The sequence below is a fragment of the Urocitellus parryii genome, chromosome 10 (assembly GCF_045843805.1).
Source record: "Urocitellus parryii isolate mUroPar1 chromosome 10, mUroPar1.hap1, whole genome shotgun sequence".
Lineage (NCBI taxonomy): Eukaryota > Metazoa > Chordata > Mammalia > Rodentia > Sciuridae > Urocitellus > Urocitellus parryii.
Genome location: NC_135540.1, coordinates 136,630,010 through 136,647,929, shown reverse-complemented (window position 1 = coordinate 136,647,929; position 17,920 = coordinate 136,630,010).

The following is a 17,920-nucleotide window of genomic DNA, read 5'->3' as shown; positions in this document are numbered from 1 at the left end:
TCTGCTCCTGCACCGATGGAGCAAGGGGGCCTCTCCGTGAGGATGACCAGGGCAGCGTGTGCTGGGCAAATGGCAATCCAATTACACAAATCCCTGTGCTTCGAATGTGACCTGGACCCAGGCTCTGAGGTCACACCTGCCTCGGGGCCCCTGTTTGGCCTCTGTCAGGTCTCACCCTGGCTCCCCGCTTCAGACGGAGCCAAAGCATTAAGCCTTTCCTATTGCAGGCTTGGCCCTAGAGCCACCCTGACATAGTCACATTCTACTACCTCCCAAAGACAACACTAGTGCGAAAGTTGCCTTTTGAAGAAATCATACATCTATGTTAATTCTATTGACAGGTAGCCATGAAATTGGTCAGGTTGACAGTAGTCCTTAGATTCACTCTGTTGGTAGCTCTGGCTGTGTTTCCCCATAAGTCATGGAGGCTTGGAGCCCAAATGGACCTTGGAAGAAGTGTTTTGCTTTATGTTTAGAAAACTGAGGTGCAGAGAGTTTACTTGACTTGAAAAAAGTCACACAGCTAGTAACTGTGAAGGTATAATTTCAATTCAGGTTCATGTGATTTTGAAAACAGCCTTTTTTTCCCAAAAGACCAGAGTCTCTGAATCTTACCTCTTTAAATATTTTCTAAAGATCCCAAAAAAGTTTGATGTGAAACCCCCCTGTGTCCATTTAAAAAAATTTCCCAAAAATTTAGTCACAACTAGTTCGCCTCCTTGGTCTATGTGTATTTGAGATTCCTCACTAGTTTTCTTTTCCTAAAAGTTTAAACAATATTACGTTCAAACATACTTGATAAAAATGAAAGCAAGCCTTCTTTTTAAATTAGTGGGTTGACTTGCAACTGGCCACAAAACGTCAGTAGAGTGCGGTTGGTTGAGATAAATGAGCTGAGATTGTTCCCACTCAGAAATTAAGAGTGCCAGGTACTCAGTAGTTGTCACCCTCAGTGTGAACCCTGAGGCTTCTCACCATCCTGGAAGAGATACCCACGAACCAAAGTAATGTCTGCTTTCACCCATCAGTCTGTGCCAGGGTATGGGGGCGTTAAGCAAGCAACTCCAAAGGGCCATGCCGACTCCAGGACCCCAGGGGCTGAGCTGAGACCCTCACTGCAAGTGCATCCCAGTGCAGTTCTCCTGCTCCTGAGTTCCTCCTCCCCAACTTCCTCCCACTTCCTAGGGAAAAGCAAAACCATGGAGTCCCCAGCCTCTTTCCTGGAGAAGCTGACCTAAGCCAGGTGGACGCAGCTGTGTGACTTAGAATTGTAGACCTGTTGGTATTATTCTTAAGTAGAATTCTTCTAAAACTAGAGCTGAGGGTATAGCTCAGTAGCAGGTGCTTGCCTGACATGTGCAAAGCACTGGCTTTGGTCCCCAGAAACAAACAAATACACACACACACACACACACACACACACAAAAGCACTAATTTATATCAGTAAAAGAAATGCAGTCAAGTGGATTATATAATGTACAAATCTCTCCAGATGTGTTTTTATTATATATAATAGATATTCATTTTTAATTGTATCATATTATATCTTTCAAATATGTGTGCCAATATATTCTAATTTTCTATGAAAAGTTATTTTTTAATATCACTAGTTGGATTATGCTTTATGAAGATCAATAGTGACTCCTGAGAAAATATTGCCTTTGGTTCCCTATGGATCAACTTACCCCCAATTATCATTCAATACCTCTATAATACAGAGAGAGAACTCAAGGATTCCAATGCAAGCGTCCCACGCCACTGTAAAGTTTCAACATTCAGGAAAGGAAAAGGCTAGAAGAGGTGGTGACACTTCAGTTTCCTATGGGGAACAAAAGGAGGTCTCTGCAGCAAATATCACCATCCATGATCAAACCGAGTGGTAGATAATGGACGTCAGCCTTCCGTGTACGTTTGAGATATTTGATAATTGAGATGCCTTTTATGAATATTCATTCCCTTGTGGATTAGCATAGGATCAATAGCCATAAAATAGATAAAAACCTGACTAACACTTGTCAACCCCTCTTGGTCATGCCGATGGCAAAAGGAGTGGAATCTCAGCTGGATACAGGTAACTATCTCTGACTGTCCTTTCTCTCCTAGTATTTATGATTCTTTTCTTCCTTAGAATAGAAACTGATGGTTACTGGTACAAGTTTACCTTACAGAGAAGCATCGTCCACCACTCCTTGCAACCACTGGACCCAGTTTTAACAAACAGTATGCGCCCAGCTCCCTGGAAGTCTCCCCATCGTGAAAGGCCAGCCTTTTGTTCGTGCTTCCTCTGTGGTGTTGGTGGAATGAGGAAACGGTGGCTGGATCTGCTGTCATCATCTCAGACAGTGAGAGAGCATCTGAAAGGCCAGGAAGAAGGCCCTGGAGCCTCATAATCACAGCATCAGAAGTCCTGGACCTCATACTTTGTGTAGACAAGAAAGTCTGGGCTATCTTGATTCAGTGACTAGCTTTGGGAAATCGGAGGTCATCTGTCACTTGTGGATGAACCTAGTCATAATAAAAATAGGCACTAAAACTCCCGTCGCTTCCCTTGGGCCACACTCACTTCTGAAAGATGGCTCAGTGTTAATGTAAAGACCTCCAGAGAGGCAGCGATCCCCAAGACACACTAAGGCACCAAATAACCACAGAGTGTGCTCGTCTCCTCACTGGAGGCTGCCTCCGAATCTGGAGAGTGGAATGTAGCCATGTAGAAATGGTTATTAAAAATAGTCATGTAAAATAACAATGTACAAATTGTTAAAACTGCCAGTGGTAATTTTGCTCCATTACTTCCTGTTTTCTTTACAGACCAGTTCTCCATACTAGATCATAAAATGCTCATGACTATAGCAAGATAACAGGTAAGACAAAAGAGTTTACCCCAAGTGCATGCAAAACTATCAGCTAAAGATAAGGTTCCTTCTGCAAACTGGACTAGCAAGGTTTTGTAAATGATGAATGTTTAGGAAACATTTTTGAGCTATAAAAGTTCTGATAATATTGTAGAGCTCATTGGTGAATAAGGAGATGAAGGAAAGCTAAGTCCTCCTCACTAAAGGAGGAAATCAGCCAGTAAGGCCTGATCCGGACAAGTCCAGAAACAGAAGCCTAGCGTCCTGACTCTGGAGCAAATGTCCAAAGGAGCAGCCAACAGAGAGAGTCGTTGCCCTAGAAATGAGGCCTAGCAAAGCTGCTATTTGCGTCTCCAAATGAGTTTGTCCACACATGTGTAATAAAAATAAAATTTAAGTCTCAGGTCAAAGAACAACGAAGAACAGCAGATGGAGAGGAAACCAGGAACCTTATTCGAGATGCTGTAAGGAAGCTGGGTGAGCCCTCAGGCTGGTGGATTCAAGGAGAGCAGAAGTCAGCAGGTTAGCCTGAGAACCAGCCAGAAGAGTCCACAGTCACTTGCTCCCTGTGTCCTGCAAAGTCACTCAAAAAAAAAAAAAAAAGTACGGCTACAAAGGGGCCCATATTTATACACCCACACAGAGCCTCCACCAAGAAGTATAAATAGTCTGTGATCATTGAAGGAAACATCCATAGTCAATAATTCATTAAATCAAAATGAAAATCTGACCCAGCCTAGACCATGATGGAAAACACTAAAGGATCAGTGAAAACAACTTGTTATTTTACAAAACTGTACTTCCCTTTAAATTTTGCTTTAAATTAGTGTCCCACTTAAATATGTTGGGGTTGACATTACATTGTCTGTGCGTAGCTACTTTAATAAATGCTTTTTTTTAAAAAGTGTAAAAAGCACAGTGGAACTTGGAAGCAAACTTATGAATTTCCCCATTCACCACAATTCTGATAGCCCCATGGGTTTGTATGTACAGAATAGTAACTATGGGCCCATGTAAGACAAAAGAGCTTACCCAAAGTGCATGCAAAACTATCAGCTAAAAATGTTTCCTTCCGAAAACTGGACTAGCAAATAAAAACATAAGAAGAAATTAAAAGCACTATTCATGCTAAGGTGCCTCATTAGATACAACAAGTTGGTTAATTGATTTACAGGAAATATTTTCACTGGGAGAATGTTTGCACCTTGGTGAGAGCATTTTAGGTGGGACAGAAGGGCCTGAAGCCAAACTGCAGAAGCTAAAGAATACACAGGAGGAGTCTTGGAGAGTGAGCGTCGATCAATAATTCTTAAAGAGATTTCACTATAACTGCACAAGCAAAACAATGTGGTAACAGGAAGATATGAGGTCCACACCATTTTTACTTTTTTTCTGTTTTTGTTTCAAGACGAATTTTCTTTCATATGCATTTGGGAGTTCATAAAACCATCCAAAGGGAAAGATTGTATACGTGTTTAGAAGAAAAAAAGAGAGAGAACTAAGAAAGAGAAAGAAAGGAAAGTAGAGAGAATGTCATAAAGTTCTGGATGTTTGCACCAGATGGTGGAAGTTACCTCATTTACTTTCCATAACAAATTCTCTGTTTCTGATGGGGAAACAGAGGTTGGGAAAATAAGAGCCACTGCAGAAACTGAATTCCAAATCCAGTCTGTTTGGGTTGCTGGTAGGTTGTGCTCACGAAAACCAGGCCTTTGCATGTCACAGTGATAACTGTCCATGGCTGGCATTCGGTTCTTCTGGGAGGAGTGGGAAATGAGAAAAAGATCCACAACCCTTTGTCATTTGACCAACTAAGCCATTTTTAAAAGCTGTTTGGATGAAGGATGCGTAGGTTAGGACTGAGAGCAAGTGGATTCAAGACTATAAAAATACAGTAGGTGTGCAGAGAAATGCTCCTGTCGGCTTGAGCACCATGTATCTGCAGAGTGAGAATGCACACCAACATTCACTTAGCATAGCGGAGCCCCATGGTATTTGTTACATTCCTACAACCCAGGGGAAGTCAGCACAGACAAAAACTATTAACACATCCGGCAGACTCATTTACCTCTGCATTTCCGAGCTGTTTCTTGGCCCCTGCTGAAGGTGCCCCTGAGACATCTCAACCAGCACAATGAAAGGTGAAACTACACACAGCAGGTTTGTTAAACCAGGCTAGCACGTTCAGAAGGAAATATCACTCCCAAATAGCATTGCCATTAGCAAACAATATAATATTTATTAAGCACACTACTGCCTGCAATACCCTCTTGTAACCAGTAAAGATTAGGAGTTAAAGGCCATAGGAAACATGAATTTTCCTTTTGCAAATGCAAACAGGGAGTTCTTTATAGTTTTGCATAAGTTGAGGTAGTGCGTGCTCTCTTAGCGAGGGATCATTTTCCACATCACCTCAATACCTTGTCATTTAAGCCCCCAGGACCCTTGAGAAGTGTCTTTTGGACACTCCTACCCTTCAGGTCTTCCTCTAGTCTGTACATAGCTCTGGTTTCATGAAGTGGAAACTAGAAGTGAGTGAGGTTGAGGCTCTTCACAGATGTCCATGTGGAAGGTACCAAGTACCTACAGAGATGTGCCCAGCTCTGCTAGGCACAGGTGGGTGTTCATTACTTGCTGAAATTAGGAAGGAGTGACTGATGGTTTAGGTGTCATTAAGAATGGAGGGAGGAGAGATGGATGCAGTAAAGGTCAGCAGACCTGTGTTCTATTCAAGCCAATTTAGCAAAATCAAAGAATTCAAGCTTGTCATTTTCCTTATGATCTAACTATAAAGGCAGGCCAGATGTGTGTAACACACTCCACACCTGGAAGCCTTCCATCAATGACTATGAGAGCTGGTATGAACACACTCTAGTGCACTCACCCCTCCTGTGGGATAAATCTAAGGTGCTCCATGCACTTTTTATGGTTTTAACCAGTATCCACCTAGATGTCCAAATTCTCTCTTGAGCTTCAACTTCACATGCTTACTATGGTGTAAGTCCCCAGCATCTGCTCCTGCATGTCTCCCAGGATCTTTCAAATTAGCCTCCAAAACTAAATTCTTGTCTTCCTCTCTTTCTTAATACTTTTGATCTCAGTCACTGGGTGCACCATTCACCCACCCATTCAAGTCAGAAAATCAGGTTCATTCTTGGCCTCCCCCTTTCCTTTACCTCTGTGCTCACCTCACTCCATTCTTTAAATGCTCCTCACTTTAACTCCTGGGCTTCCTCTAAATCAGTCCCGCTTTCTCCATCTTTCCTACCAGTGACATCAGCTTGTATTATTTGCACTCCTAATTTCTTTTCCTGCTGATGACACTGCTTATTCTTCTGGCCGTCCAACCCTGTCCTTCTCTCCCTGTGCCCATTATTCAATCCCTCTGTCAACTGGCCTTCAAGCCTCTTCACTATCCAATCAGTTTCACATGTGCTCTGTAAATTCTGGTGGGATTGTAGCTTGGTGGCTTCTTCTTTATACTCACAAGGTATTTTAGATGGAGGAGGAGGTGACCTACCCATTTCCCTCCCCAACTCTATGATCATCATATTAAAATTATCTGTTTCCTTGACCTGACCGTAAACTCTTCAGTGCCAGGCACCATGATGTGCTTCTTTTGACACAGCACCTAGACCCAGACACCCGGCACATTACAGCAATAAACATTCTGAAGGAAAATAAACTGTGTCCAGCCAGGCCGTGAACGTACTGCAGTGTCTGCTAGTGGCCACGGGAAGTCAATGGTACCATGCAGGCTTTGCTCTAGCATGTCATTTCATGGCAGTGTAGCAAAAGAGACTGTCCCGGAGAGGCTATCGATTCGATGTTTTCCCTTTCATGACTCTGATCACAATGTTTAATTGTGTCTATTATTCAATTTTATTGTTTCTTAACTTCCTGTCCTCCAGATGGCCAGTATTCTCTAGTCCACGCACAGGATAGCCAATGCCTAGCACAACAGCAGCTCCAATATTTCAGGGAAGGCCTTTGTGGTAAAGGAGGAGGAATCTGAATTAACTGAGGTTCTATCTTGAGAGAGGATGGGGACTCCCTGCACCATATTTTCAAATGCACCAAAAATAATAATATGGGTTGGTTAAAAGATATAGGGAGGACAGTTGGATGGACAGGCAAGCCACAGAGCAAGTGGAGCAAAGTGCTGATGACAGAATCTGGGTGGTAGGACTGTTGGGGTTCACTCTGAAATTCTCTGAAATGCTTCTGTAGGTCTGCAAATTTTCATAATAAATGTTGTGGGGGGAAAACATTCATGAGTAATATTGACTTCCCCCAAGTGGAAATGAAGGAGAAGAAGGGACAAGACCTACAGTGATGTATGTTCTCTCCCAAGGCTCACCACAAGGCTCACTCCTGCTTCACGTCACATCCCCAGCCACCACCCTCCAATGACAGCCATCGGGTCCCCTGTTACTCCATGGCAGATCCAAATGCTGAGTGAACCGAAGCTGTTCATTCAGGAAGCAGTTAATTTGCGATCATATCAGTAGTCCAGAGTTTACTGTATGTCCAGAGCAGGACAGAGAGCTTGTCCCTGTTAGATCCTCTTGTTATTCTTAAAACAGGAAGTTGAACTTCACCTGCAAATAAAACTGAAAACCTCCCCTCTCCCACCCCCAATAAGACTGGAAAATTAGTGACTTTCTATCGGGAGAAATGTATACAAAATGCTTTTCTTCATTCTTTGCTACTTGGCAAGAGCATCAGTTTTCTCTAAAAATGCAGAAAAGTTACCTGGGAAAACTTTAGGATTGCTCATTAAGAGAAATATATCAGTTATAAAAAGAGGTTGTTCTGTTTTGTTTTCCAATCTTCTTGATATTTTGGATTTTAAGAGTTTTCTTCCAAAAATACTCCCTAAGTCAATGTACCTATTCTCCAGGTTCTGAACCATGGGGACTTCTCGTAACTTTGCAAAGAGAAGGCAGTTGTTTGCCCGGCCCAAAGTGTACACTGACTCTTTCATGCAAATACATCTTTCTACTCCTGTGGCCAAGTACCTTGCCGTTATTGCCACATGTTTGTTCAAGTGGTGAGGAAATATTAAATATCACACGTTCTCAGTAGAGACCGGACAGTAATTATCAACAGATGGCAGCAGTGGGGGACTGAGAGACCAGAAGAGTCCTCCCTGTGGGGGGCTGTGCTGATCCCAGGCCACTCATTAGCATCCAACCTGGGCCCAGAGGAGGTGAACTACCCATTTCCCTCCCCAACTCTATGATCATCTCAGCCTTTCCTAGGTGTCAATCCTCAACAACTGACTGCAGGCTCCCTCAGAAGAGGGAGAAGACTTACCTGTGTGGTGGGATCACCTGGCCATTTGGGGGAAGAAGAGGCACCATCAGGAGGTTTCTGAGCACTCTGGGAATTCACAGAATGCCTCTTCCTGTGGATGCAATTCCATTCAGCAAGCACACACTGAAGGCTGGCTCTCTTTTGCATACCAGACATGTGACCCAGGAACAACTCTAGATAGGGCAAAGGGGAGGGAGGGGAAGGGAGGGGGCAAGGGTGTAAAAATGATGGTGGAATGAGATGGACATCACCACCCTAAGTACAGGGATGAAGACACAAATGGTGTGAATCTATTTTGTATACAACCCGAGATATGAAAAATGGTGCTCTGTATGTATAATATGAATTGTAATGCATTCTGCTGTCATACATAACAAATTAGAATAAAAATTTTTTTAAAAGATATGAACCTTTTCCTTGAGGAATCCACACCTAAAGGGGAAGACAATTACTTATAAGACAATATGCAAAAGGCAGCCATGGAAATAGTTAGACCATGTATAGTGTCCTAAAAACTGGGCTCAGAAATAAGATCACATTTGTCCCAGAAACTAAAAAATGGTGGACAGTCAGCAATGAAGGAGACAGGCAAGATCCCTGCCTTTATGAATCTTCTAGGTTACTAAGAACAGGAGAAATAAAAGGAATGGTCTCCGTAGGCTAGAATGCAAAGGTCATTTCTAGGGGCCATGCAGGAGAGTTTGGGCCCAGGCACAGAGGCATGGAAGAGTTGGGCAGGGTGGACGAGTGGTTACTGGGTAAGCCTGGCAGCCCTTTCTTTAGCCCATGCACTTATTAGTCCACTATCTGGGCCAAGGCACCAGCACAGGAAATGCAAGTTGGAGCAAGCCTGGTAGAGTCTCAGCCTTCATGGAGTTTCTTGACCAGTAGAAATGGTAGGTGTTGAGGACAATATTTATTATGGAAATTCTGCTTTAGATGATCATAGAAGCTAAGGCCTTATTCAGAAGTTGATTCCCTCAATGAATGAGAAGAAGAATTTTGATTTTTCATTTTTACATGACAAAGCTTTCACAGACAGGGGAATGAGGTGGAGTGGGCTAGATTAAGGATCCTGCAGAAATCCCACCATGATTCAAAATCATTGCCAGGGACCAGCAAAAACAGAGAGCCTTCTAACATGGTCCCCACACCAGCGAAACACTCTGCAAGGAATATTCAAACATAAAGAAAGGGAAAAATCTAATGTTGTATCCATCTCCCAAATTTGCTTCATTGGTTATTGTAAAAAAAAGTATATTCCACCATTAGAATTGAAATCCCCTTTCTATTCCTTTCTGGTCCTGTTCTCTCTCCTCATTACAATCTATAAATTGTGTTTTTATTTTAGGGATTAACCTGAAATTTTCATAATTTTCTAACAAGTCTCATTATTCAGTATTTCCCTCTTCCTCCAAACAAGTTCAGGAATTTTTCAGGTGTTAACTACCATTTAAAGCCCAGTCTCTAGCTTCTCTTTCTTGTCAACTAGACATTGATTTGAGTAGGTTTTTTTTTCATATTTTCACCTTCATTAAATACATGAAGATAATTCTCTTAACTTCTGTGCTTGCCATTTTTATTTGCCTCTATCTCCTTCTTTGGGACTTTCTTTTCTTCTCTCCTTCAGTAGTTCTTTCCTGAAGAGTGGCTGATTTTTTTCCTTTATTTTACCTTCCCTCGTAAATGAATGCTTAGCTGTATTTAAAATTATGATTGATCGCTATTTTCTCTTTTTTTACATTGAAGATATTCTTGCACTGCACTGTGGCCTCAATCCTGATGAGGAAAAATCGCAGTCCATATATTTATAACTTCCTTAGCGGTTAATCCACTTCTTCTCTCTTCTAGCTTATGGCTGAGCTTTTAAACTTAATGTGCTAGAACTCTGCTGTAATGTGTTGGTTGAGCTTTGTTCCTATTTACCTCAGTTCTTCCCCTTTTCTTCAACTCTGGGAAACTCAGATCTGTGATACCCTCAGAGTCTCCTCCGCCATTTTTATTTTTAAAGCTCCTTTACATTGGAGATAAAATAGCATCACCTTCCAAACTACATTTATCCTTTTTATTCCATGTGTGAGGACACATCCCACTGTGGAGTTTGTGCATTGCCTTCTGTGTTCTCTTGCTGGGCCTTGTGACAAGGGCTCATTTGAATGGAGGTATTGTTTCTGTCTCTGTGGGTGACGGTGAGCGTGTCTGTGCCTCCATTGGCTCCCATGTCCAGCTCAGCCTGCCTGCACAAGGCCCCTATAACCCTCAGCCAGGCCTGGGTTTCATCTTGAAAACTGGGGTCTCTGCCTCCCTGGAGACTCTCACAGACACAGCCACTCCACCTTGGAGTGGCTCATCATTGAAGGGCGCACAACTTCCTGCAGCCTGAGAGGAAGCAGTGGCTATACCCAGGGCTAGAGAATGGCATCCTTGTCCAGATGAGCAGCATTGGCCCTGGAACCTGCAGAGGGGACCCCAGTCCTCTGCCAGGGTCTGAACCCCAAGCCTCCTCTGCCTCTTTGAAATCTGGAGACCACAATGATCTCCACTCCTTCTTTCTTTTCATCTTCTGAACCACAGAGATATTATCGTGTTCTTGAACCATTTTGTGGGGTTTCCTTCTTTTGTTCTCTTTTACCTCTCATTTCTGCATCATCTGGACTTGTCCGCCATCGTTGGAAAATCAGATGGCCGCCCAGTCTCGCCTGTGACTTGCTTCATGATTATTCACAAGGTCCCTCCTGACTTCCGCCCTCCTGGTTCTTCAGGACGCAGCTCATCCACTCCTTTTTCAGGAACTTTTCCGTAACCTCCTCTACCATCTAACTGCCCTCTCCTTTGTTTGCCCTCTCCCTCATCAGAGCAAGAAACCCTTGACAGCAGAGGTTGGGTGTATTTCATTTCTCGTTCCTTCTTAAATTTCATTAAAAGAGTGCTCGATCAACATTTAGTGAACGAGCCACTAATGAATGCTTTATTTGCTCAAATTTTAGAAAGTCCAAATATACAGGACTTTATTTTCCCTTTCCTAAAATCTACCAGCAAGGCTAAAAATAAAGCCTGAAAGTAAAACAACTTTTTTTTCTTAAAGCCATCTCAAACTCCCGAAACTCTGCTCAGATGTACCAAAAAATGTGTAGATTTTGCAATGTCTTCCAGTCCTGTGAAACCCAAAGCAGTTTGTTCTCCTGGCCATTTTGAAAGATAAATAGGATTTGTGGAGAAATTATGCAAAGTTTCCCTGGAAAATAAAAAGATTTTTAAAACAACCACAGGCAAACTTTTGAAAAGCCAAAATCAACTAGCTTCATTTTACATGCAGAACTTTCTACACCTCACCATAAAATCATGTGGATGATTAAACCTCACTAAAATGTGAGAAAATCAAGGTTCCGTGCTTCACCAAGGAATACTGGAGGTACACATGTGTGCGTGTCTACCGACACACACGTCAACAAAAATAGCATCTTCATGCAAACCAAACAGTAAATGGGCGAATGGAAAAATTTACCAATAATTATGTCTTAGAAAACTGGCACTTTTTTCTCCAAAAGTAGAAACAAAAGTAAAGTTCTTCTGAAACAAGCTTTGCTCCTGAGACCCCTGAATTTGCAATATTTTCCTTCACTGTGGAGTGGCCTCCCTGTGATGATGAACTGGGCCAGGCTTAGTTTAAGTTATGCCTCCTCCCAGAGGCTCCTCCTAAACACACCCACTACCCTGTCCACACCTCCATCAGAGTGAGCATCAGGACTCTTTCTTCACATGTCTACCCTTCATCAAACTGCAGGCCATTCAGGACCACATGGATGAACAGACCACATATATATTCATCTCTGAATCCTTGCAGTCCTGTGCTTGCTCCATGATAGGTAGGAAACAAATTTGGGTTGAATGAATGAATTATGAAACCCATAAGCAGATCATTCTGCAATATATTTTCCATGACAGAATGAAGAATCAATAAAAAAAAAAAAGCCCCTATTTTATCCAATGGTCCTTTGCAGAAAGCAATCTAGATGGGCTTTTGGAAAACTGCTGGCTTTCAGGGTGAATAGCATGGTCCTCCTGAAATGAAAATAGGCGAGCAGTTCTCCCCTTAAAAAAATCACCCATTTTACACCAGCAAATAAACACTCAAATGACATGTTTTTCTATTAAAAACTCATGGGCCTTAAATTTCTTTTTAATCACAGGCTTTAGTATTATTACACGTGTTCCATTAACAGGCATATCCAATGAATTCCCTTTCATAAACACTAGTAAGTTCAGTGCAAACCAGCCAGGTGATTAATTTATAATTCTTGACACATTAGGGAGGTAGGTTGGAGGCAAGAAGTAGCGGGTAAACGCTAGGATGCACGGCCTGCTACACTAATGCCACGGACACACACAGAGAAGGGCACGCACAAACACCTGAGCACACGTACACACACAGACGCACCCCGCCCATGAACACCCACTGTGCTGAGCTGGCCTTGGATCCAAATTTGACAAACTCATGCCCGAAGGCAAATAATAGGGCCTAAACTGTTGCAGGTTCCTTTTCCCATAAAAATAATAATAATGAATAAAAATAGCTGGAGCTTGGCCAGAGCCTAAATGCAACACGATTTCTAAATTCAGCACCCTCCTTCTCCCACCCACATCGCTCCAACTGCTCCTTCTTGCCTTTTGAGGCAGGTTACTTACCCTATCTCAAATAAAAGTCCCTCCGTAGTTGCTTCAATCCTTGATGCCCAAGGCACTAGGCCTTCTTCCTAAACTTCAGGGATTGAGATATTCTGCAAAAGAGAAAAATTCAGACTGGAATTGAGCAGCCAGTAACTTGCTGTGTGATCTTAGGAGTATTGATCCCTCTCTGTGTGCTACATAAGTGAAGTTCCACACAAGTCAATGAGAGAGTTGGCTGGAATGATTCCGCCTTCTAGTTTTTTAGTTAGTGGTTTAAATCACGGGCTTTGGAACCACACTAGGTTTAAATAGCAGCCCTTGACTTGGCGATGTATCACTGGGCATGGTGGTTGACTCTCTGCTTCAGTTTATCTGTTTGTTTATGATGACGATGTGCTGATGTCAAAAGTGACAGATGCCATCTTAGGGTTGTGGTGAGGCTGGATGATGCATGATGTGAGAAGGACTTGGAAGAGGGTCTGGCCCACGTAAGCCCTATGTGAAGATTAGCTGTATGACATCATGGAAATTAAGAAACGATTTCTGGAGATCACACTATCGACTCTCGCTGTCTTATTTCTATATTGCAGAATAAGGGAGTGACAACCAGAAAATAAAAATGTGATGCTTCCTGCTGATCACCCAGGGTGACGGCTGCTGTCATCATTGAGACCCGTGACTCTTAGACCTTCAAATCCCTTGGGCCTCGTTGAATCTCCTGGCACTGCTGGGGAAGGCTGGGGGCAGGAACAGGAGAGCCCACGTCAGCAATCCAGTGCGCCAGCCAGCAAGCAGAGGGGAACCCTCAGGTGCCGTCGTCACACGCCTGTGGGCAGCACCCAAGCCTCTCCACCCCTCAATTCCATGGTGGCCAACGCTCACACATAAAAAGCCCAGAGGTTAAGTAAACGTGGAACCCCAAAGTCTTCAAACACCCCAAGACGGGGTCAGCCTGGGCCATCTTCAAGCAGGGCCTCAGCATCCTAGGTAAGGGAAGGTCAGTCTTGGCCAGCTGTGGGGACTGCAAAGCAGCAGGTCAGCCTCCTGAGCAATCCACGCAAAAGCCTTCACAAGTTCTGAATCCAGGAGAGGAGAGCAAACGGTGCAGATGATTCGATCTTACATCCTGGATCCTAAGCAGATTTCCTTCCAGGTGAGACACAGAAACTACTCTTTAAAAGGCAGGCATTTATTTCCTTTCATGAAAGTTTGAGTACACTGCTTAGCAATAATAAGAAGGGGAAAATAGCAGGCGTAAACTGAGGAGAGAGGACAGGAGAGCAAAAATGATTTGCCTTCATCTGTGCCTTCAACCAAGACCAGGTGACCACGCTCTGCCTTGGTTATTCCCTGTCCTCCCCAAGCACAGTCCTCAAGCCTGAACGTCTAGGAGTTCCTCCCCAGAACAGCCCATGAAGAGCTGTGTGATCCTGAGATGTTTCCCAGCCTCTCTGTGCCTCATCATCCTGTGCTCAGTAAGAAAATCAGTTCATGCTAGCATCTACAAGGCCTGGCTTTCCTTATTTTCAAATTACGTAATGTTGACCACATCTCTTCCCCCTGCTGATTTCGCATTATTATCTGCAAAACAGTAACGATAATCAGTACTTATTTCATAGGGCTATTGCGAAGTCAAAATGAACTAATGAATGTAGACATGCTCCAAGAGCAATAAGCACACAGACACACTGGGTTCTCATCATGGTAACTGCTGTTTAAAGCAGGTTTATGATGCACCTGGTAGTGTTCAAATTTACCTATGCTAGTCTAGTGTTTGGTCCTAGAAGCAAAGTATGATTATTAGATCTAAATTTCTGATAAGAAATGGAATTGACTTAGCAAGCTTCCCTCAAAGAGCAGAACGTGAGATGAGGGCTTGCTTGCAGTTAAGCAACCAATTAGGATGAGTGGCCACAACCAAGGTGCCTGGACTCCTGGGGCCACAGGAGACAATGGAAATACAAGCACATGGTGGACGTCAAGTAGCGCCCTCTGAGCTGCCGGGTAGAGTGCACATTAGCACTCTCACCACAGACAGAAGAGGGGGTCTTGTCCACCAGTCCCACTCTCCTCCATTGGTCAAAGACGGCCACTGAGACACTGAACACCGAGGCACATCAAGTTTGAGCAAGTCAGCATCAGGAGGGCGGGGCAGTGCCCAGAATGCATCTCAGGCAGCAGATGGAGAAGCCCCAGCACAATCAAGGTGGGCTTTAAAGGGAGGATTGAGAGGACGCCAGGGGGCCTGAGAGGCACCAGCTACACCAGCCTTTTAAAAACTCCCGTCCACCCTCAGAACTGTAACCACAGCAAATCCTAACCTCAGCTATGAGCTTTAGTCATTGATTACATATCAACATGGGTTCGTCAGTCACGGCGCATGTTTCGCCCCGATGCAAGATGTTTATCATAGGAACAACTACGCTCCAGGGAAGGAGAGGCATGTGGGGCCCTGGACCTTCCGTGTAGTTTATCTCTCAACCTAAAACTGCCCTAAGAAATAATTAATAAATTTTAAAAATGGCAACTCTCTGCACCTCCAGCACATCTGGCTGATCTCACACACGGTGCTGCACGCCTCCACAGGAGACAGGAGAGCTGCCGTCCCCACTGTCACCGAGACAATATCAAGAATTCAACTCACTGCTGCATTTTTCTCCAACAGCCAAGAAGACCACTCTTCCCACCACCACTGTCCCCTGATTCAGAATGACACTCTGTACCCGGATTCTGGCCAACAGAGCTTAGGCAGCAGGGAGGCACCCGCTTCCAGGTGGCTTCTCGAAGACCGTCATTCATAGCTTTGCATGCTCCGATTCATCAGACGTAGTGAGGAAGAAAGTGCGAGGGTGTGATGTCACCAAGACTTGCTGCTTTATGGCAACTGATGTTAATTACCTTGGCTACTGCAACCATTTTACAGAGGGGGAAACTGAGGCAGGATGCCTTGGTTGGCACTGAAGCTGGCATCTAAACTCAGTAGTTGACTTTGGCTCTTGAAACTAACCCTCTGAGGCTTGGACTCCAAAGAGACCAAAGTCCTTCTGTGAAGTGTCATTCTCTTGAGGGTAAGGGAGCTACAAGGCCATCATTGGGAACACCACAGTCCTGAACTGAGTCTTGGATAGGCAGAGAGAATGGATTTACAGAAGGGGTGGCCCGCTTTTTCTGCGTCTCTATACAAGCCAATACTTAATTTTGATACAGATGGTGTATACGGCATTTTCTGTTCATTAAATTCCCGAATATGAGTTTATGGTAAGAATGCTCGTCTCGTATTTCATATGGTCCCAGGAGTGCTAGGAAAGGGGATTAAGCCACCCAGCAACACTGCATGAAACTAATTAACTGGAAGAATTCATGATTCTTACAAGTATTGTGGTGTTATACGTGGAGGAAAAGAAGGCGGTGGAAACAGGCATCAAAGGTGTCCACGGGAAGACGGGAGTTAGCTTCACTCACAAGAATTCCAGGGCCAGCGCATGGTGGGGAGTGCCTATCTGAGGTCATTCACTCCATCCTTCAGATAGCGCCGGGAAGGAGGCATTGTTATCCCAATTTCCTAAAGAAGAAAACTGAGGGTTAGGGAAGCAAGGAACTTTCTAAGACTTGCCAACTCACATGGGGTATAGAAGAAAACCAAGACCACCACCAGGTGACCGCAGAGGCCAAGTTCTCCAGGACAATCCATGGCACAACGATAGGACAGTTTTCAACTGACACAAGTCCTGATGGGGGGAAAAGGTGAGCTAGGCACCTCCCTTTCTACAACAGAAATACTCCAGCAAAACTGATTCCAGCGTCAATCTCTAAAGAGCAAATTCCGAGTTCCTGTTCTGTCAGCTTCCCACCATTAAAAAAAAAAAAAAAAACACACACACACTTGAAATGACCAACTTATAAAGAGGAAAGGTGGATTTTAGCTCACAGTTTTGGAGGTTCCAGTCCATGATGCTATTGCCCTGGGTCTGGGCGAGGCAGCATGTGGGCAGCAGTGTGTGGCAGAGCCAGAGAGAGGAAGGGGCTGGAGGCCCTCAGCACCCAGCAAGAGCATGTCCCCAGTGACCTACACTCCTCCCATGAGCCCCCACCTGAGGTTCCTCCGCCTCTCAACAGTGCCATCCTGGAGACCAAGCCCTGAACGCGTGATCCAGTGGGGGACAGTCCAGATCTGGACGGTAGCCCCTACGGACTCAGAATTGGAAAGCTGAGCTAAATGCTTCTATGAGACAGGGCAGAGAACCATGGTTAAAATCCGCACGGACTGCTTACATATTATAAGAGTTATGTTTGTCCCTATTCACAACCAGCCAATGGCGGGTGAAACGGTTATTCCCATGTTCCAGGTAAGGAAACTGGGAACGTCATGGTGTAGCTTATGCTCACACGAATTCCAGGGCCAACACATGGTGGGGAGTGCCTGCACATCTGTCCTAAGCAGGAACTTAAATATGCACAGTTTGATGGCAAAAATAACCCATTAGCAATGCTTATTTAAAGCTTAACTATAGGGGCTGGGGATGTGGCTCAAGCGGTAGCGCGCTCGCCTGGCATGCATGCGGCCCGGGTTCGATCCTCAGCACCATATACAAACAAAGATGTTGTGTCCGCCAAATACTAAAAAATAAATATTAAAAAATTCTCCCTCTCTCTCCCTCTCTCTCTCCCTCTCTCTTTAAAAAAAAAAAAAAGATAAAAATCTGAATCAAACTTAATATGAAGAAATTCCATATTCACTTTAAAAAAAAAAAAAAAGCTTAACTATAGCAGGGCCCTATGCTAAGCACCTTTCCCATATTAACTTGTGTAGTCCTCAAAATAACTCTATTTGATTCCCATTTTATTGAAGAGGAAACTGAGGAATGGAGAAATTAAGTAAAGTGAAGGAACCCGAATGCATCTAGACAGCTTACAGATGGCAGAGCCAGCTTTCAGATGCGGGCAGTTTGGCTTCAAGATCTGTACTCAACTAATGCCAGGACCTGCCCTCCTTACCACTAACACTTCTAGAAGCAGAATGGCCCAGAGTCAGCTAGGTATCAGGACAGCATAGTTCTCCACCAACCCCAGCCCCAGCCACC